The 18,784-nt window shown below is 43.8% G+C and overlaps 2 protein-coding genes across 4 annotated transcripts in view; one reads left to right on the forward strand and one right to left on the reverse strand.

The window, feature by feature from the left end:
* Positions 1-18,784, forward strand: part of LOC124302884 (synapsin) — a 102,838-nt gene that overhangs the window by 33,861 nt on the left and 50,193 nt on the right. The window lies entirely within an intron of this gene.
* The window catches only part of LOC124303836 (tissue inhibitor of metalloproteinase), a 52,848-nt gene that overhangs the window by 14,849 nt on the left and 19,215 nt on the right, over positions 1-18,784 (reverse strand). Inside the window, exon 1 of one of the 3 annotated variants that reach the window (XM_046761561.1) lies at positions 17,721-17,864. The exons of the other annotated variants lie outside the window; for them this stretch is intronic. The gene's annotated coding sequence lies outside the window, so the exon portion shown is untranslated. Of the gene's footprint in view, positions 1-17,720; positions 17,865-18,784 lie in introns of those variants that run through there. 3 annotated transcript variants of the gene reach the window in all.

The raw sequence follows: 18,784 nt of genomic DNA on the forward strand, positions 1-18,784 counted from the left end.
GATATACCGTAACGTCAGCCGGTGTTCCAAATTGAGCCGCTTATATGTGTAAACATACGATCCAGCAACCTGCGACGATAATTCGGATCAACGCTGCTTTCACTTCTCACACCCAGAGCAGTTTTTCGTAGAGTGCCTTTCGGGCGTGGATTAGAAGCGGTGTTCACCAAACGCGAGGTCACCACGCTTCCGGGGCACCGAGTTATTGCCGGTTTACACCGCTGGGGATTTCTTCGAGTTGTACCTACCAGCTCACCGAAGTTGAGTAGCGTGGTTACGCATTGCGTACGGGGCTGAGGACGTTAGTCATTTTGAGAGGTGAACAGATGCCCGTCTTGTCGGGGCCTCACCGATTGTGAGTCGTTTTATTTTCGGAAGCGAATTTCACGCTTCTGGATGGTCTGAACGACCGCCCAAATCACAGGACCTCCTGAGAAGGTTATTCTCATGAAAATAGAAGAAGAAGAAGAAAAAGAAAATGAAATGAAAGCTCTTCCCTCCTTTGCCTTTCGTCGTTGACACAATCGAATCATGATCGTATAACCGTGGACCACGTCGTGCTCTACAGATCCAAAAATAAATTTTTATCTCAGCACCTTTTTGTCTTTGTGTGTATGTGTGTGCGTGGGGGGAGAGACAGCATTCATTTAAATTCGACCATCGTTTGTCGTCGGAATCTCATTACCGCCGGAAAAAATTCACCGACCGCGCCAACAATTTGTAAGGGGGGAATAACTGGCAGGTACGTCGTCAAACTTGAGCTTCCAGATCCTTCCCGAAAATTAATCAGAATTCAATCAATTTTCACTCTACGCCTGCCGATAATTACGACCGCGGGGATACGGAAAAGACGCCTGCAGCTTTGAAGTTTCACGAGAGCACACGATACAAGATCCTTGAAATTTCGCTTGAAACTTCCCTGAGAGATCACGAAAACATATAGCGAGTACTACACAGTCGTGAAACGATGTTTCCGCCTGCTCGCGACGCTCGAAGGTCTTTTTTGAAAAACGCGCATTCTTCCCGGGAAAGACATCAAACGGTTCACCCTCTCTATGACGTTGCGCCTGCAGGAGTATCGGAAGCATCCCGGCAATGCCTTATTCACTTCGAGTCAGCCAGCTATCGCAGGTCGAAGCCGGCGTCTGAGGAAGCTTGTTCGGCACTGACTGAAGGTGAATTTCTCCATCCCGAAGCACGTACCTGCAGGCGGTGAGGCTGATTCTCCTCCTGTTCCTAGGTTATAGCGGCGGTGTCCCTCGGGAGCGTTTGATAAAAGGGCTCTTGCCTCCATCCTTGACGAAGTTTATCTATATTCCCGGCTCGGATGTATTTTCCCGACATCGAACGACCTTCCTCATGGCCCACCTCGCTCGATTTCTTCGTCGAAATAAGAACCGCCTGCAGTTGATGGCGAATTCACGAACCTCTGCGAAGCTCCGAGGTGGAGTCGAGGAGGTAGGTGGGTACACCGTAAATCGTGAATCAGTCGTGATATACTCAAGCCGCGGTCGGTGGTTATGTAGGTACCTCGTACCTTTGTACGCGGGTATTATTAAGCATCGCGACCGGGTCGGATCTATCACTTTCAATAAATCTCTCTCCTCTTCTGTCCGCGGTACTTCGTTGCGTTACGTTACGTTACGCCGTAGCGTTACCGGGCTGAGCGGCACACGCTCGAACCTTGTAATCATCATTTGTTACACAGTTATGTTGAATTTATCATGGGTAGCGGCCTGGCATTATTGGTGATAAAACCTCTCTTTGTAACCCGTTTCCTTACATCGACGAAAAGCACTCTTTACGCTGCTACTATGTCTGTTCCGCGGTGCTCGTGACGCCGTTGGTTATTTTCAACTATGCGTACGTTACGCGTCTAGAGGTTTTGGGTATACGGATGAAAAGCCGGGATTCAAAATACTCCGGTATAGATGTACGACGATAAATCAAGTCCCCGGCTGTGTAGAAACGCGGAATCTATTCTTAGGCCGTAGGGAAAAGAGGAGAAACAGAAGTGAAAAAAGGAGGATAAGATATTGAGGAACAAGGAAAAAAAGAAAGGAAGAAAATCATCGTCTCTCTTCTTTCGTAGAGAACAACTTTTATATTTCAAAAGTGTAAAGGAAACGAAGAAGTTTCGGTCGACTTTTGTCGCAGCACGTGCCGAAGAAGTGACAGAAGAGATACTGCAGTGTTGACTTCTACAGCTGCATGTGTTCGTTCTGAAAATCCTTACACTCTGCCACGATTGTCGTTCACAAAACCCGCGACTGATATCTCTCGAACTAATTGCGAACCAAGTCCGTACAACTGTTCCCTTTGTGATGCGTATCCAAAGACATGGGGAACCGATGAGAAGAACCATTCAGCCTGCTGGGCGTACAAAAGCACGGGTAGCGAGTGTGCGATAGTTAGCAGTTCGAGAAACACTCTCTTATCGATAAATAGGGGCGCAGTTTCGCAAGCGGATCCGTATCCCGTGACCACGTCATGCCGACATTCGTACCCTGACCATCTCGACTGCAGTCGGTGGTAACGAGCCGTGTAACCAATGGGACATGAGCAATATATACATCGCCGGGAGGTTGTCTTCTTGTCTGAGTTGTGTTCAGCCAGCCCTGTCGGGGTGCCCGATTCTCCCCGAGGGCTTGTTTCCGGCCCGGCATTGTCATTTATTGTGATAAGAGTAATTAGGAGTTTTCACGAATCGATATCAACACCGGCGCACTGCACGCAGGGTGCTTTTTTAAAATAGTTATATCGCACGAAATGCTTGCCGTGAATGTTTGTAGAAGGTGCGGGTGCAGGGAAATTGCGGATATTGGTTATTAATCGTTAGCGTCACGGTTTCAAACCATTAGGCTTAATCGACGAGCGGATATTTATGCCCCCCTGGACGCTGCTCCGAGTGCCTTAAACCTATGCGATTCTAGAGTATCGATCGCCGTTAGAATTTAATTTTTTTTAGTCGTTTTTAACGCGGTTACTACAATATTGTACTCGGAGTTTTCATTCAATTGATTTGTCAAGTACAACGGAAGACCTAAAATCATCCGCAAATTCCTGTGTATTATAAATAAAAGTACTTTTAGACTCGTACCGCGAAGCCGAAATCGATATCAAACTGTGCCGAATGTACTTCAACGGCAGAAATCGTTGTTGGATAAAAGAAAAAAGGATTGAAAAAATAAAAATACACCTACAGCCAGCGACACTCGGAATGTTGAAGGGACTGACTGAGCGCGAACCGTTCCATTTATCGATCGCCAAAAGCATGTAATCGATTGTTATCGAGGTCGTCGCTTCGAGTAGGTCGGCAGCCTTTCGTCTCCGCACTTCTCAGCGGTGGCGATGCCCTGCAGACGTGGCTCTCATGACTCGGCGATAATTCGAGGCGATAACGAGCGAGGACCGCAACTCCGGCGTCGTTATGGCAGAGCCTTGGAGAGGATGCCCGGGGACCCCGACTAGGCCCAAAACCCTGATGCCGTGGAACCTGCAGGAACGAGCGAATGCGGATGACGATCACGTGGCGTCCTGCAGGCTTGACTCTGGGTGCCGACAGTTTCCCGTATTGAGAACGATGATTGAGCGGTAAAACGGACGCTCATTTCTTTCTGGTAATAACTAGAAGAGCTCGGAGCGACTCACGTGGCTCGTGTGTGTGTGTGATATAGTATCATTGATCGTAAGGCTTGAGAAGTAACGAAACAGGAAGAGGAGAAAGTCGACGACTTCCAAGCGAGAATATTGTTACGGAAAAAAACAGCTCCGATGAAAATCTTCACGTGGCAATGCGGAAACGCGGTGAATTTCATTACCGAAATGCAGTCCGAGGTGAATTAGACCTCGGCTGTCGGCGCAGCACGCGCCTGATCAGTTTCCTCGCATAACACACAGACCGCGGCTACGTCACGAAGCCCATCCTGCACGGGGGTCAATCAATGCCTAGCTGACCCCAGCCGGTGTCCGACACAAATTGTCTACAGCTCCCTGTGAATTACTCGTCACATCCGGTCGACGAGATGAGATTTCAACTCGCGTCCGCCGCACCTACGCGCTTTGAGTTTCGCTCGGCACGCATTGCCAATTTTGTAAGAAAAAAAACGAATTCGCCGATCGTCTCGTCGACTCGGAAATATCGATGAATCGGCACCGTAGGCGTCGAGTCCGGTGAGTATAATAATTTGCCGCGGCTGATGTGAGGGAAAATTCTCTGTTTTACGCTGGGCGTTCAAAAGTGTAATTACACGAGTTGCGTCCGGCATATTGACGGTGTAAAATCGAAGCTGTTTTAATCAGAATTTCAGCCCCCAATCAAGGGGCGTGTGTACGCCTGAACATCCGACCGCAGTCAAAGCTCGACGTTTCCAATAAAATCAGCGCACCGTGAGTAGGGTGGATCGTTTGATTCTCAACGGTCTCGAATCTGCCGCTATGTTCTATAAACCACTCTGTTTCGTGGTTCTAGGAATGGAGCGTACCCCGCATTTCCGTTTCGCGGTTTTTTCGTGTATGGAGTTTGCACGAACATAACACGAGTTACACGTCGCGATTCGCATCCGATGAAAATAGCTGCAGCGGTTCGCGCTGGTAAGTTTGAATTTTCCGATAAATTCTCAAAAGTATAAGGTTGGTTGGCTACACCTTGAAACGGATCCGAGTTCCAAACAAACGTTTCACTGGCCACAAAACTGTGCAGCTTTAGACTCGGGACTCGTTGTGTAAATAAAAGCGGAAAATCAACCGCTTGAACTTACTCGTAAACCCTGCTTTCCTGGTAGGTATTTTCTCTCATTTCTCTCTCTCTCTCTCTCTCTCTCTCAGCTATTCGCTCCCAGGGTGCGGGCTTATTGTTAATCAGGAACCCGTTCGACGTTGGCGTCGAGAGTGATCGTGGCTCCCGGAGAAACCGCAAAAGCTTTTTTATTATTGCCCGAGGTTTCAAGGCGGAACAGTTGGCTCCATGTACCGAGGCTTTTTGCCCACCTGTACACGACGCCATCGAGTTTGCCCGTAAAACTGAATTACTACCGTATTGTTTCCGCTTTGTAATTTTTACGGCCAGCCGTTCACGCGCCGAACTACAATACCATGAAAACAGGGAGCTTACACTGCCGGGGAATCCGGCAAAATGGAAAAGGGCTTTGACGCCGTCCGGCAGGATTAAGGCACGTTACAGGGAGCTTTTGTGCAACGGGAACAGAATTACGCATGCTTTACCTCCCAGGCATCAACGACAAAGCTACCGGTGCGAGTCACCGATATTTTAATACGTGTAACCGGTAATAAAACGCGCTGTAGGGTAGCGGTAATTATATCAAAGGCAGGCGAGAGAGGGAGGGAACAGAAATTGGCATAAATTACTCGACATCGAGACTCAACTCAGCCAATTTTGTAACTCGATTTATCCCAAGCTAGAAAGCGGAGGGTGCATATGCAATGTACTAATAATATCGTCCATGCACCGATACGCATTTTAAGTGAAGCTCAAAGCAATCGTTGGGTTGTAACAAATCCGCAATATCGCAAGGCGCGTATAATTTGCGTTGCAATTTGCGAAAGTTTCATCCTGCAACCACCTTTGTCAAGTAACCAGTTGACGCCGTTGGATATGTAAGATAAAATTGTCAATGTATGGTAGATACGTGCCTTCGATTCTGAGATTGGCTGGATGACCGGTTGACAAGTTTCTACTTGCTCGATAAATTGGAATACGGACAACCTTTCCACCGAATATCCCCCGAGTATTCGAAGCACGCGAACACGTCAGAATGACGTTTGGCGATTCGGCGCAGAATTCCGTACGGAAGGATCGAGCAAGCTGAATTAGGATTGTTGCCGAATGCGATCGGATAGACGGGAGGAATTTCAGATCAGCCAGGCTCGACCGATCAAGCGTGTAACTCCGCTGCACCCTGGTGAGTCGGCGGTACCAGTTGGAAACTGAGATTTGCTCATCCGTCGCGGTTCATGCATCATCATGCAAAACGAATTGGTCGAAGCTGATGTCATTCCGCAGAGGGGGTTCGTAATTCTCTATCCGCTTATCATTGTCGTTCGACGATGTGCCGAATCGAATGACAAGTACGCGCCGATCACGATCGGGATCATCCCATGAATAACAAACCCGCCGTTGATGCACCACCTGCGTCGTGAGGATGACGCGATTTCTTACGGGGAACCGTGATCACCCCATCATCATCGTCCTGCGCTCGGCGATACCGAACCTTTCGTGAATCACGGTGCGTGTGCGTGCACGCTGCGGGTTTTTCCCGCGTCAAGGGCTCGTGACTGAAATGGCAACGGAACCGACCGTCACTCCGAAGGAATGATGCAGTAGTGAATACTTGCGAATTTCTCAGCGAATCCACGCACGTGAATCTCGCAAATTTTCGCGGCTGAAATTTGAACGGTACAAAATCCACCCACGTTCTTACAATTTTTTTCTTTTTCACAAAAGCCAGGCATCGTGCACGCGTATGTGTTGTACGGGACGTTTTCTTTGAGATGCTTATTTACCGGCAATAAGAAATGACAGAGAAGCCCGCACACGCACGTTCGTAAGTGAGATAACGCCTCGAGGGAGAAACGAGATGATGGGTTTGCGCACGCCTTGTAATATAAACGTTTAATACGCGTGATGAACACATCAAGCCTACCTTAGGGTTTGCCGAATTAGCTACGCGTTGTGCAAGGTGTGCCCAATGCGTCACGCCCTACAATTTATTCCGTACCTACTTATATATCCAGGGAAAATGTGTTTCGTTTTTTTTTTTCCTTTTTTTTTCTCCCCGGAGAGTGTGCCGTGGGTCTCAGATCCACGGCAATTACGTCGCGTTGCGGACCCTCGGAGCTGGGCGTAAACTCGGGGAATTATTAGAACTCGTGAACGGGGTTCGAACGGCTTCCCGAAACGGTTACGGAATGCCCGTGAAATAACCCTGCGGTAAAAGAGAAAAGCATTGAGCGACAGAGAGAGAGAGTGAGAAAGAGTTAGGAAATAAAATAAAATAAAGCAACATCTACTGTCGAGTCAGTCTCTTGGCAGTCTAAATTATGGAGGACACCTCGAACGGGCCTATTTCCATACAAATCGAAAATACCCGAATGTCAGAACGAGTTTTCTTCGGTCTCGGTCAGCGTTTTCAACCGCCAACGGAATGGGAGAATCATTTGTATCGGTCGAGTCTATAGATCAAGGTGCTGAAAGCTAGCGGTAAGTATCAAGGAAGATAATTCAACGGATAGTAATTAATTAGTGAATAAGAAGTTTCTTCTCTGCCAGCACTGTGTATAAGGAGACTCTAATGTGTAGATGTTGTGTTTACCCTTTTTAAATCCTTGCTTCCGATGAGAAGCCACGTAAGACAAGCAATGCCGTCTAATGAATGACATGCGGATGTGCGAATCATTTATCTACGAGAGAATATTTGTTGAAAGAATGTAAATTCGAAAAATTGGTGATTTCGAAAAATTGCTTGACCGGAGCCTTACTCCACTAGACCACCTAGCCACCCTGACACTGTTGTCGTTAATATCTCTCATCACCAGTGAGTAAACCGGGCACAGGAAAACAAATTCTTTCGGTAATTAATTAGATTCGAGGGTGGAACAAGGGTGCTGAATATGAGCCATAATAAATGGCGAAACTTCGATTTCGGAGTTTATAACCCTTGCAACAATGAGCGCTCGATCTATTTTTCTTTACCTGTTGTCAAAAACAGTCCGATCCCACTTTCCGTCCGAAAATGGAACATCGCAAGAACGCAGCCCGCCGTCTGCGTCACACATGCCGGGTGCATCGGGCCTTTGTAGGTCACGCCGATGAAAGCGGCCCTGCAGAGTCTCGCCTGCGTCATTTGCTATCCTCGGAGGGCAAACGGCGGGATCTGCGACGCAGGATCCCGAACGCGGCTCGTGCCGTTTATATTTCTCGTCTTTTTGCGAGTGACTCGAGGATCGCGGGACGCGTATTGTTATTACGACGGTGAATCACCTCATTATGCTTTTCAAATGGTAATATCTCGTCCCTCTACCGCATGCAGTTATACAATGCAGAAGGAGAAGTTCTTTGCCGGTTTCAAATCGCGGCCAGCCCACCTCGGAGATTAAAATCACGTCAAGCACCTTCGTGCCCTCACAGAGAGACGCTCGGCTTTATCCTCGCCGTTTCGTCAATTCACTCAACTTCGAAGACGCGATCCCCGCAGGGGGCGAGAAGCTGCAAGCTGTTTTATTCACCACCGAATCCCTCATCTCGGAATAAATTCGCATCCCGAAGACGAGAGTGACACGACTGAAAAATTGTCATTTTATCAGTAGAAGCAAATAACTATTGTAGTAAAATCCCTGCGTTCTTATGGAAGTTATGCCTGTTGTTCTCTGCTCTGTGACGACTAATTTTTCAATTATCAAATGTATCACTTTTCAAGCTTACAGATTCAAACTTTGCAAATACAAATATGGTCTGAATTAAAAAATTAGTGTTTTTCAACCGTCTCCAGCGTTTTCCGCGGGCTGCTGTTCCGACGGCCGATCACCGAGTTGCCCTAAAACGTCTGTGCTGTTTATCGCCAAGTTTATATCACAACTACCCGTGAGCTGCCTGATTTTTTCCCCCTCCTTTAATATTCCGCCCGCGTTTCCGGCGCTTGAAGCCTGTTCCTAAACAAATTTCTGGGATCAGGCTCAGTCGGGATCGCAAATCACATTTTGAGCACATTTTTATGCAATTTGTTACGCCGAGCGCCACTGACGAGGCCTGTATTTTTCTGTTTCAGGTAAGCCCCGAATCTTTTCACACCATCTAAAGTCAGCATGCCCCATAATCCGCCAGAGCGGAGTGCGTAAGTAAATCATAATACGAGTAGACCGAATAAGGCTGAGTAGCGTCGACGATAGTGGCGAAGCTGAATTAACGAGGCGGAGTCTGCCCGCAAGGACGCAACTATTAACCTTAACCCTTGTGTTAAATAACGCAAAATAGAAGACCATTAAACCGAGTAAATGGCGGTTGAGCCACGCGCTCTTAGTTGGGCGGTATGTAACTCGTGTTTATATGCTAAATTGAGTGCGCATATCAGAATTGCGCGGAGCATTTCGCTCCTCCTAGTTCCGCGTACGGTGAAAGGTGCGCATTTAAACTCGGCGCATTATAATGAGAGTAAAAATTATCGGGGTAATTTTCAAAGTTAGAACGCAGAGTAGAAGATACGATTACGCGACGTGAATTTGAATAAAATTCCAATATCGATAATCACCGTATAATTCAAACGAGGAAAATTTGAATTTAACCCGAGACACGATCACCTTTGGTTAATTAGGATAGAACTTGCGGCGTGTCTTCAATCAAGGCTATTCCACTCCCGGATTGATGCGCAAACAGCGAATTTGTGTACACCGTTGTAGTGTACATCATCCCCGAGCGACAAACATCCCGGGAGTAGTGGATGGGATCGGTTGATATACGAATGTTCAATTAACTCAATGAGCATTTGAATATAATGGTCTGTTTACATGGCAAATTGCTCGCAGTTCGCTCGCGGTGAACGGAGGGTTTAGTCCCAGTTTGATTTACACTCTCGTTGCACCGCATCCTCGAGCCGGACGGCGACCACGCCTTCCTGGATCGAGTCCTAGACGAGGACCAGACCGGGGTCGGCAAGTTAATGTGATTTTTTCACTTATAGAGTCCGACGCCTCTTCGATAAGCCCGGCTAGCGGCTGTTGCAGTCTCTTAAGGGAAATTCTACTCGACGTGTTAGCTTTGTCCATACCTATGCACGTGAAACTCCAGCGAAGCTAGAAACTGAACTCTATTATAAACCCCGCAATAACCAAGCCGTGGGTTGGGATCCACCCTGCAGCACAGGAAATTTCATTAATTAATTTCTCGCCAACGAGAATTCCGCTTTCTACACACTTCAAATTTCGATCTATAACGCGACATGCCGATGCAGGTAGTTACATACGCCTTTACTTACCCATGCTCGAGTACATATAGCTTATGTATAATCACTGTATACTGCGCGTTAAAATTTTGCAACGCACAAAGTTTATCCCTGCAACTGCCGAGGTGAATGCAGCACGGAAACTGGAGGTGTGAATTATTACGCGATTCAGGGCATACGGAGGAAGCCAGCGAGAATCAGCTTTTGCAAATACGCGGTGAATACCTGAAGAGGTTCGATTATTCTTAGAGAAATGAGGAAAATCAACGACTTTTTGAAGCTCATTTCAGTGCATCATGAACGAACTTTTTTCAGAAAAAATCACCCGGTTGTCGTAATTTTGCTTCAAGTTAACTATTTCATTGTAGGAGATGGCGATGTTTCTATTCAGGTCGATCTATCTATCACGAATCGTTGATGATCAAAGAACCAGGCTGACAATTTCGTGGCAATATTTCTCTCATTGCTTTTTTCCGAAAAACAATCGCACCGACAATAGAATCACACGCGTATTCCTTAAATTATTATTATTTGCGTAAAACCGAAGCTTCCTTATCGCCGCAGTTGCGGTGCAGCTTCAAATGCCTGCAGTGTAGCCACCCGGACGATAGTTTGAAAAATTCTTTTATACACACCTTCCTATACCTAGGATCATCTCTACAGCACTTGAGGAACGTCGTTAACACCGCCTAGTCAGCAATATTCAATGCAGAGGATATCAAAGCTGATGATGCGGCTCCTTAGTCTTTCGTCAGCCTTAAGCGGGTAACCCAATAGACTTGAGGGTGTTATTCGAGGTCTAGGTATACGGTGCTGACGTAGATGAGCGAGAGATTTGAAGAGGGAAAAAGCTCGACGACGTTAAGCGTGTTGTACATACGCCTGCACGTACAGCGATGCAACTCGAGCTTATTACGCTGTTTGAAATTATTTACGCGCAGAAACGACAAACAATGTTTCGCATCTCTTATGACCTTAAGCGTGCTGTCTGGATTCAGACTTGTTTCCGGAAACGACTCAAATTTCTTTTTCATCCACGACTTTTCGTATAACATATCACCTGCGTCTGTGCGAAATTGTGACATTGAGTTCAACTGGACAATGCGTGCTGATCTTATCGGTCTGTTCAGGTTTTCAGGGGAAAAAAGGAAGTTCAATGACTACTGCAGGATATCCAACAGCAGAGATTGTGCGTAAATTTATAATGTTTCACGATTTGGATTTCTCCACGTTGATCTTTGAGGAAATTATATCCATTGGATCATCCGGCGATCGAAATTTACGCGCGATTTCTTTCCGCACGGGCTGGTATAACGGAAATTGGTTTTCAGAGCGCGAATTAGCAGAGCCGCAGCGCATGCAGTTTGTAGAGAGTATTGTGGCGGCTCTGCAGATTGCGCAAGATATTCACACACCGCGTCCTAGCCGCCGTATTGGGTTTCATTGGGCTATCGATATACTCTCTGATAATTTGATATTTGTTGCAAAGCAAGTTTCTCGCTTACGCGGACGCGTACTCGCGTATACGATGCAGACAGGGCTGAAACTAATCAGGCTTCACTGCTCGCCGAAGGCCATTCAAAAAGTTCCGAACCAGAATTATGTTAGACTTTGAAAAAAGTAGCCAAGTTCAGGAAAAATGATCTTTATACCAGAGCTCGTTCATTAGTATTTTTCTTCAATGGTATTACACGCAAGCAATTCTGTCAATCAGAAGCTAAGCGAGTCCTGGAAACTGAATAACGGAAAAACGATGCGAACGGTAAATTTTTTATCGAAAAAACCGTGTGAGTTACGCGAATTGTGCAGTGACATGTGACAAATTTCAATTACGAGTAACAATGAGAATGTTAAAGTGGTTTTACGCGGGCTCGTAAAAGCCTGAAACACATCGCTGACTTGATATCTGACGTAGACGGAGAGACTGGCAGCTCAGTTTCGTTTATTGTTATAAACTTTACTCCGGTATTTGCATAGTCGTTTAATCCGCTTGAGTATATACCACACATTAAAATGTATTTATGTATTAGCTATGTATATAGGTATGTGAATACTCACTCATCCCATCAACACGCGGTACTTACTCGCCTAGCGATTTTTATCCTCAAATTAACGACTTCACACCTCGCCCGAGAGTGCAAGGGATCAATTACCGTTGATTGGCTGTTCGACGTACGTCGCGACGTCGCGACGTCGATGTCACTTTTGATTATTATAAGCTGACGAGATTATAAATTCATTTGCATACATGTATTAATTAACTTCGGCTTATCTCGGCCGTACGCCGCAGAGATAAGCAGACTAACAATCTTTTCATCCCGGCTAACGTCTGCACACCGACACTCCTCCGAATACGTGGCCAATGGAAACTCGCGATATATTATCGCGGTTTTCGCCTGCATATCCGACGGAAGTGAAATAATAATTTTTGTTCCCTTATGCCCACACCCTGTGAGCTAATAATTTCCAGTCAACGACTGCCGTTATATGCATGTATCTGTATATATTAATAGCGGTACTAATTACGAAGGTTTGATTGCTTCTTTTGTTGCATCAGCACCGTTATATACACCGTGAAACACATACGTATGTATTAGGGTGGGTCAAAAAAATCAAGTATTTTTTTTTTTGGATTCGACACACGAAAACTAGTTCCTAGCTACCTCTAGAAAGTACTTACCAAATCTAAGCTCTTAATATTAACGGGAAGATTATGCTCATCATAGTTTTCCATTTTCAATTTAGTCTTATATAAAAATGGCCATATCTTATCACCAATAGATTGTTAAATTAGTTGCATCGTCAATATTTATAGGAAATTGAACGCTCTACAAAAATGGTCTCTTATACTTTTTTCATTAATCTAACCATTTAAAAGATATTCAAGGTGAAAGGTTGAAGTATTTTAAGGAAAATAACTTTTTGTTTTGAATTTTGTAACTTACTAAAAAATAATTATTGTCAAATGAGTTTCAGATATTTTCATAGGAAATTGAACGCTCTACAAAAAAGGTTTCTTGTGGTTAATCGATTACTGTAACCATTTAGAAGATATTCGCAGTAGAATCCCAATGCCAGAGAATTGAATAGTCTACGGCAGATTTGCATTTTTACAGTAATGGTATATTTGAAGGCTTGGTTTTCATCAACTTCTGCGATTGCAGCTGCTAATAACGATTTAGAATTTTTAAAACAACTGATTGAATACAAAAAGATTGATGCTTCAATTTTATCAGCAACTATTGACAAAATGACTTCACATTTGTGGTATTTAAATGATGAACTCGCCATTTTATCACTGTTTGATAATACTGTTCCACTTGATATGAAAAAGAAAATAGTCGAAGCTGTAAAAACTCGAGATGGTATTAAATCTAAAGTTAAAAGATTTGAAATCGATCGAAAGAACATAAATTCAATCATTCAAAAGGATTTGAGTGACTTTATTTCTCAGAGATCATTGAATTTATTTAAAATATTCGACCTACCATATGATTTTCTTGATCTTGACATTGAATTGTGGACTTCCGATGACAGTTATAAAGAAAATGAAGACTATTGAAGACGCAGCAGAGCGTGGAGTAGCGCTGGTATCTGAATACAACCAATGCTTGACAAAAAACGAAGACCAGTTTCAATATTTATTGCAAGTTGTCAAGGAACATCGAGCAAAATTTCCGAATTGCAATAAAAGTCAATTTTTATAACTTAAACAAAAAGAAAAAATATATTTTTGTATCAATACTGTATTGAATTATAAAATTTCATATGGTAAAATAGAATTTTTTTTTTCTGCTGATATATTTGATGATATTTCTTAAATAAAAACCTTCTCTTTCTGGAATAGATCATAAATTATCTCAAAATCCATCAAACAAATGGATAAATTGGAAATAATTATTTAAAAACTATTAAAATCAACAGGCATTGGGATTCTACTGCGAATATCTTCTAAATGGTTACAGTAATCGATTAACCACAAGAAACCTTTTTTGTAGAGCGTTCAATTTCCTATGAAAATATCTGAAACTCATTTGACAATAATTATTTTTTAGTAAGTTACAAAATTCAAAACAAAAAGTTATTTTCCTTAAAATACTTCAACCTTTCACCTTGAATATCTTTTAAATGGTTAGATTAATGAAAAAAGTATAAGAGACCATTTTTGTAGAGCGTTCAATTTCCTATAAATATTGACGATGCAACTAATTTAACAATCTATTGGTGATAAGATATGGCCATTTTTATATAAGACTAAATTGAAAATGGAAAACTATGATGAGCATAATCTTCCCGTTAATATTAAGAGCTTAGATTTGGTAAGTACTTTCTAGAGGTAGCTAGGAACTAGTTTTCGTGTGTCGAATCCAAAAAAAAAAATACTTGATTTTTTTGACCCACCCTAGTATGTATGTATGTACGAGCATTAATTCGGTGTATCGCTAATTAATGAAACTCTATACAGGCAACCCGACGCAGTTAATTCATGCTCGCGTCGCCGCAGAAATTACAATCAAATTTCATTGTTTTCGGTTGATTGTATGAGTTTCTGAAAAGAGTACAAAGCATGACACATAGTTCAAGACCCGTTGAATTTCCACGGGTGGTTTTATTCTTCAAACCGAACCGCGCGGACATCGGAGAGTTTTCTATGAACGTTAGAAAAGTTTGTTGCATTATAACCGCCAATGTTTTGACACCGTGAAATTATGCACCCCCCTAACGAAACAATGGCTCGCCGCGTATTGAAATCCTCACAGTCATACAGTCGTACGGGGTAAAGTTATTAATTATTCCAGCGAGCGATGATCCGTCGTTGAAGCTCGTTTTACGCCCAGATTCAAATCCCCGGCGTCAACCGGCTGTATATCCACCCCGTGCAACTGTAGAAATCCGCGTGTAATTTTAGCATTTTTGACAGCGACAGTGTACCCATGTAGGCATACACCAGCTCCGATGCCGATAATAAACGCTAGGAATTTTATAGGCACGGCCGTCCCTCGGTGAAAGAGGGGTGAAAAAAAAAAAAAAAAAAAAAATTCCCACAACCAACAACAGCATAGCTGCATGCCCTGCGCAATCAGTTTTCTACTGCAGTGTATAAAAATGGTGCATAAAAAGGGAGGGGAAAAAATATGCGAACCGCGATAAAAATCACCACTCCCGCAAGAATAGTGCCAATGAACCTTTTGCGATATTACATAGGTATGCAAACCGGCACTCACACCATGCCGTGGGTGAATGTATGGTAACATGCATGTATATCGTACTTATGTATTCCCGGTTTCGCGTTACCGTAAAGGCGACTCCCATGCACATGCACGATACCGAGATACATGGGGGCCTCCGTTTCGCTCGGATCGCGACGGTGTGTATAACATTAACAAGCCGCGTTCCTATAGGCTTCTTCGCATGTATAACCTGTCGGCTGAGTCAGCGAGGATCAACTTGATCGCGACTTATCGGTAACCAACTATCAAATAAAATTCCATCGTAATTTGCAACACTATTCCACTGCGATATATGCGACAAATTAGTTTCAAACTTTGCTGCGGGGAAAATGGGAGAGGATAAAAAAAGCGGAGATCAAGATTAAGGGCCGAGAAAATTCCTAACGTGTATTTCGATGCAAGTACCGAATTGATTGGAACACTGCGAAGCGCACATTGCAGTGCTCTTCTTTACACTTTTCTAGGTCTCTTCGTAATATACTTAAATTGGAGAATTTTTATGCATCAATTATGCACCGGAATTTGTTTTATTTCACGGTTCATTGTTGTCATCATTGTCCGCAACACGATTTGTGCTGCCTGCGATGCACGCCGCGTGCAAATGGTCTTTCATTGTAGGTACGCAGATAATGCAGGTATACAATATTTTTCAAACTTTCATCACTTCGCAATTCACCGAGCTTAATGAACGGCTTCGTTATCATTTTCGGTAACGAGGAAAAAGAAAGTAAAAAAAAAACAAAAAACAAAATAATTAACGACCAAATTCCAGCTGCGAATCTCGAAAGTTATATACGCTCCGCGGTAATAATTGGCTTCGCGCGTTAGTTTCGTTCCAATTGGCAATTGCGGCAGCGCGGTGTTATTTTCATCAAATAATACACACAACACATACGCACACATCGAATGGCGAAAATCGCGGAAGCGGGAGGTTTGTCGGTTCGAAATTTGATTAATCGGTGGACTCGAGCAGCGAAAGCGTTACCAGATTTACGAATCTCGGTTTGGTCCAGCGATTCGCAGGTCGGTAAAACTCGCGTGTGCAGTTCACTGTCTGTGGGTATAACTAATTAAAATTACCTCAATTTGATGAAATACCGAAGGCTTAGCGTTTCGTCGCGCCCACCGCTTGTAGGCGCCCGTTCAATGTGCACTACAGAACAAAGGCGAGAAAAATAAATAGATAAAAAATCTTCCAAATTGCAAGGATGAAAGTATCGCTCTGCGTAGACGGCCGGAAACTCCGCTAATTCAATCAATCGATCGATCGATCGACCGATCGGAAGTCAGCCGTGAGCACAGTTTCCTTGAGTCAGTAGCCAACGAAGACGGGATCTCCGGGTTTGATCGTTAGGCTTAACGGTGGACCTGCATTATCCGCAGTTTAGTAGATTCGGGCGAATTATGCCTAGGCACAACCAGACAGGGGTCTTGTATTACAGCTGTTGGGAACAGCGGACAATGAAACGTTGCGGGGATCCGGGATCCTCCGGATGGCCCGTTTGCCTCTGGTATTACGGCCGTGATTATGCAATAATTACAACCCTCGTCAGCGATGGCAGCCGGATAGCGACGGAGATGGGCTCCGTGGATGAAGACGCATGACGGGGTTTGTGCAGCATCGGCGCAACGCACGTCTATCTCGGTTCCTCGGGCGTTTCTCTAGGCTTCGGGTGTTCGAAAGGGGACAGAAGCGGGTTAGGTATGCCGCGCGAGGACGAGGATGCTTGGATATTAATTAACACCCCTGAAACTGAATAATATATCCAGTGGTTCTCAGTCTGGGCCGTAAGGACCGACTTGCCGTTCATCGACCTCTTCTTCGACCGAGCGTTATTGCTTCTCTAATTACCAGCTCTGGAGTATAAGGCGCGACTGTATTTCCTTTTTCACTTTTCACGATGTCATATTCAGTCCGGGTACGGAATGGCACATGGGAATGCCGGTCGGTAGTCAAGGCACGCTCACTGCATTCCTCGGTCTATTTATTGTACTATTTTCTAATGCCACGTGTGGACGGGTCAGTCCTAATTTTGACAGAGTTTCCTCATCGCTGTTGCGCGCAGGCAGTACGAAGGTGTGAATTGTAAAAAAAAAATTCAACGTCACAATTGCGACATGCTTCTTATTCTTGTTTCAACTTTGCGTCGAAAAGTTGACCAGCGTGTGAGTTATTTCTTCAGAATCAGATTTTGCTATTTCATTTAGAAACGATTTGGACGTAAATTATTAAGCCCACGGACTCGATGATTCCATGAATTTCTCCGCGAGAGACGTAACATTACATGAATCCAAACAGAAATAAATGTTGTAAAAATTTGAAAATCCCAAAAAATCAACTCTCGATCTATGAGACATACTTTTCGTTTATTCTATATTTTCATTATCCGAATGTTGTCAAAAATATTCAGAGTCTGAATTCGTAAGATTTAGTTTGCCACGAATTTATTTAAACAAATGAAAAATCATCTGTCAAGTAACGAAGTGTAACAGATTTAAAATGTATTATCATTGAACGAATATTTAGGGTACTCACGATTGAAGTGACGAATGTCCTATCGAAGTTTTACAGCACGAAAGTAACAGTTGGCACAATACTCGGATCGAGTCGTTTGCGAATGTCAGACTGATGAACTTGGCAATGAGAAGACCGCGACGGACAGAGCTTAACTGAAACGATGATTAAGATTGCCTGTATATATATATGAGAGGCAAGCTCCGATTTTATAACAGCCGACGTGACGTTATTCAATCTTGGTACGAATACCACACAGTACCCATAAGCTGTGTGTGCGAGCGTGCGTGTATACATGTATAAATACAGTGCGCTTTATTCGTTTATGGTAATACTCCGAATTTTATACACGAGCATTCCTTGATGCGTGACGTTGCGAGGAGATAAGAATTCACGCTGTAGATACAATGTGTGTAGCGATTCCGAGAAAACTTTGATTGACTCGCGAACCTGCGCATCGCAACCGTCCGTGTATTAATACAATTGTAAAACTGTAGTGACATGCGTTATTTATACGCGCTAGGCGTATTATCATCATCGTTACATTATCTTCTCGTTGCGTGCTGATTGATCATTGCGTCATTCTATGTATAGAACGCGTGCCTTATGTATGGGGCATTCCATGTCAATTCGCCGGGCCATTGGCCTGATCCCTTCCGATTTTGATGTCCAATTTATTTTAGGTTCTGTTTGGCCCGAAATACGACCTCAAATTTTTGGAAATTTTTATTTCATTTTTAAAGGATTGCACGAGCTCAAAAATCATAAAATTTTGAGAAAACATGAAGAGGGATCGTTTTTAAATCGATGATTTTTTTTCACAGAAACTAGGACCCAAAACATAATTTTTCGTCCTAGTCCGAAAGTGGGCCGAGAACTAGCATTTTTGATTTTTTTTTTTTTTTTCAAGAATATTTTATTTTCTTTTGCGGACGAAAAACAAAAAAAAAATAGTTTAGAAGATAAGGAAAGAGGCACGAAAATTGTCGAAGAAGTTCTACTTTTTACTAAGTTACTATTTTATACCTACTTTTAATCTAAGAAAAAAAACAAGTTTCACAAGAAATTTTTTTTTTTGTTTTTCG

Source organism: Neodiprion virginianus, chromosome 4, assembly GCF_021901495.1.
Source record: "Neodiprion virginianus isolate iyNeoVirg1 chromosome 4, iyNeoVirg1.1, whole genome shotgun sequence".
In the NCBI taxonomy this organism is placed as follows: Eukaryota; Metazoa; Arthropoda; class Insecta; order Hymenoptera; family Diprionidae; genus Neodiprion; species Neodiprion virginianus.